The following is a 3999-nucleotide window of genomic DNA, read 5'->3' on the forward strand; positions in this document are numbered from 1 at the left end:
ACACATACGCTCTACCTAATTCACCCTCTATCCTCCCTCCCTGCGTTCACGGGAGTGCAGGTGGCGCAACGGACGAGCCGATTGGTCGCTGCTATAGCGGACTAGCGCGTCAGATTGGAACGAAAAGAACGGCAAGGGGGGGGGGGGGACTTCAGGGCCGTGTTGATATCGCGGACTGCGGACGTCTTCGTGTCGTTACGGAAAATTAATTGATAGGAAAGTCCTCTGTTACGGGATAGGCTCCTAATATGAGATAGCAGGTTTTCAACATCAAAATTTCATTACGAATCTTTATTCACAACAATTACACGATCCAACAATGAATTTTCCACCAAACAGATTTCACCCCGAGGGCAATAAATTAACGATGAAAAGAGGAAAGCAATAGACGATGCCCATTAATTTAGCAAAAACCTTGCCATCTCGCATTAGGAGCTTATCTTATAATAGGGAACTTTCCTCTACTTTTCTCTTACAGCTACGCTATACGTTTTTCTCGCACTTCGACAAAGAGTTAATTATTCTACAGTATTATGTACTTATGTGCCTAAATTACGGTCATACAATTAGTTACAACTTAATGTACAATAGCTAAAATTTCGTTAAATGCGAAATCGATCTTACGGTCACTCCCTGATGTAAAAAGAGAGACCGGAAGAATTAGTTTAAACTTTAAAAAAAATCTCCATTTTCAAAAGTAGAGGTGAACTTCGAAAGGGATTTCTTCTAGAAATCGCGCCCCTTGTGAAAAACAGCTTTGCTTCAAAACAGACCGAGCTCAATCCCGTACATCTTTCGATCATCAATCTCCAAGCAACGTATAGACAACGTAATATCATAAACGGCAAAATCTGTTGGGAACAGATTTTGAGAGTGTCCGCCCCAATTTTGTCAATAGAACAACAGTAAAAGTGTAACAAACTCCAGATGACCGCGGAAACTGAACAACAGATTCTACTGTTTCGTAATCATTTAACCGTTTATAAAACAACAAATTCTGTTCAGCTTCTACCGATGATCCATTGTCAGATCGCATCGGCAGATTCCGCCAGCAAAACACACATTTAACGCAGACACAGAAACCGAACCTGCTGTCCAATCTATTGTTATAATGCGGACAATTCGCTTATTGACGTTATTAACGAAGTCTCCTCTAGGTATAAAAATTGTGAAATCGAAGTCAACACGACTTAACGACTGCCCTGTCTAATTAAAACCGCACGAAGAAAATTGAAGTTACCATCTGGATCGTGTGGAAGTGAATTAACATTTGTATCGCTGCTGCTGCCAATCACTATTCACGTTCCTGTCCTGGGAGACCAAGGCAGGAGAAGCTATCGCAACGAAAAAGCAAGGGGGGGGGGGGGGAGAGAGAGAAAGAGAGAGAGAGAGAGAGAGAGAGAGAGAGAGAGAAGGAAAATCCCCCCTCTCTCAGTGAAGAAGGCAGATGGAATAGGTACCCAGTGGAATATTCCATTGTCGCGTTCAACGAAAGGGGAGGAAGCGAAGAGGGGAGGTATCCGCTATTGAGGGAGGGATAGCAAAGCTTTACCGACGCCGCCGATGCCGGTGAATTTGTGGAAAAAAAAACCAAGAGGACAATACTCTTGTTCCAATTGTACACGCTCGGTCGAAATAAAATTTTTTGCTATAGCTGATTAAAACCGCTATTTACCTTCTGCTTTTATCCCCCCCGTAAAAAGAATTAAATCTACAAATACCGAAATAAAAAATGACAGAGGGGAAAATCCCCCATTATGAGGCAGGCTCCCAATATAAGGTAGCGAATGAATAAGGACAAAAGGCCAATAACAACCCGAGCAATAGAAGGTGAAGGTCAAAAACTAATTCAGTTATTTAGATAAAATTTTTGGCTTTCACCTTCTATTGCTCGGGTTGTTATTGGCCTTTTGTCCTTATTCATTTGTTTTTACAAGAAAACGAGCTGATTTTACCAATTTAATTTATAAGATAGCGAAGTTTCTGCTAAATTAATCAGACATCATTTGTTGATTCCACCATAAATTTATTGCCCTTAGAGTGAAATCTGTTCGGTGGAAAATTGATTGTTAGATCGTGTAATCGTTGCGAAAAAAGATTTGCGATTGAATTTGGACGTTTAAAACCTATCTCACATTAGAATCCTATCTCATAAGAGAGGACTTTCCTCTACGTTCAACTATGAAGGAAATTTCAGCGGAATTGAGATTTACGATAAAAGATTTTGTGGAAAAATTGTTATCGTAATACTTGTAACGCCTGGACATCACTTGTAAAATGCGGTATAGATCCTATTCTCAAAATGCCATTTCGTATATCATGAGTCGCTAATAGACGACATTTTGAAGTAATTCACTTGAATTTTGCTCTCGTATACATTTACAACGTTGTGCTATATCGTCGATATCATAAAAGATACCGACGTGTTTTTATGTCGCTTATTAGCGACTCACCTGACTCGATATATGTGTACATATGTATATCAAATTAAAGCCAAAAATTCTACAACTTATTTTAATTTCAACGATAGATTCTCTGATCATCTTGAAATCTGTACTCTCTTCGAAAATTTCACGATCCAATTATCAAATAAGCAATTACAAATTGAACAGTTTTCGCAAAATAAGCTTTAGAGATAGAAAAATAGACAGGCATTATCTCTATATTTTTTAGTTCAGTGTCAAATAGACTTCGAATAGAATTTCAAAACTTGGTGCTGAAGTGTAATCGAAAGATCCGCTAATAGACATAACGACTGATCTCTTTCGCAAGGTCGTATCTAAATTTTACACAATTTCCAATTTAAACGCTCATTCTGGGGCTCGATCATGAATCTTTTCTTCTAGCGTGAACTCGGGAAAAGTGAAAAATTTCATTGAAGAATTCAATATTCTTCCCGATAGAGAAAAAGATTCATGATCGAGCCTCCGGCCCTAAATGAGCGTTTAAGCAGAAAAAAACGAAAATTGCGTAAAATCGAGGTACGACCTTGCGAAAGAGATCAGTTGACATAATATTTTACGTATACACGTGCATTTATTTCTCTCGTGTCCATTTCTGTGAATATAGATTGACTTTAATCTCGATTTAACTTTCTTCGTATCCTTTTCTAGTTCTAACGTCTATTTCTACCAATGTAGATTAACTGAAATCTCGGGTTGATTTGTATCCATTTCTAATTTTCAGAGCTAGAAAAAGACAAAAAGTAAGTTAAGCCGACGTTAAAGTTAATCGGCAATGATAGAAATGGACATCAGAAGCGGAGAAAGATAAAGAGTAAAGCCAACGGCACACGATACTAGTTTTCCTACTGGATTGCTTGCGTGAGCCAATCAGGATTTAAAGCCAACGGCACACGATACTATTTTTCCTACTGGATTGCTTACAAGAGCCAATCAGGATGCAGAATTTTCGATCAGTTTGACTCCAAACTGAATCCTGATTGGCTCTCGTAAGGAATCCAGTAAGTTGCTTACGAGAGCCAATCAGGAGTTAGCCTCAAGTCACCTGATCTAAAACTCTGCATCCTTAAGCCCGTATCAGACTACGGATTGAGATTGGGATGAGATTGAAATTTGACCAATCATAGTAAAGTTTACTAATCTCAAGTTTAGTAAAGCCCGTATCAGACTACGGATTGGGATTGGGATTAGATTGAAATTTATCCAATCATAGTAAAGTTTACTAATCTCAAGTTCAGTAACTTTTACTCTGATTAGTCAAATTTCAATCTAATCCCAATCTCAATCCGTAGTCTGATACGGGCTTAACGTTTATTCTAATTGGTCAAATTTCAATCTAATCTCAATCTCAATCCGTAGTCTGATACGGACTTCATTGGTTCTCGTAAATAATTTAGTAGGAAAACTAGTGTCGTGTGCCGTTGACTTATGCCCCGTATCAGACTACGGATTGGGATTGGGATTAGATTGAAATTTAACCAATCACAGTAAAGTTTACTAATCTTAAGTTCAGTAACTTTTACTCTGATTGGTCAAA

Source organism: Vollenhovia emeryi, unplaced genomic scaffold (assembly GCF_000949405.1).
Source record: "Vollenhovia emeryi isolate VEMERY1.0 unplaced genomic scaffold, V.emery_V1.0 DF939392.1, whole genome shotgun sequence".
Lineage (NCBI taxonomy): Eukaryota > Metazoa > Arthropoda > Insecta > Hymenoptera > Formicidae > Vollenhovia > Vollenhovia emeryi.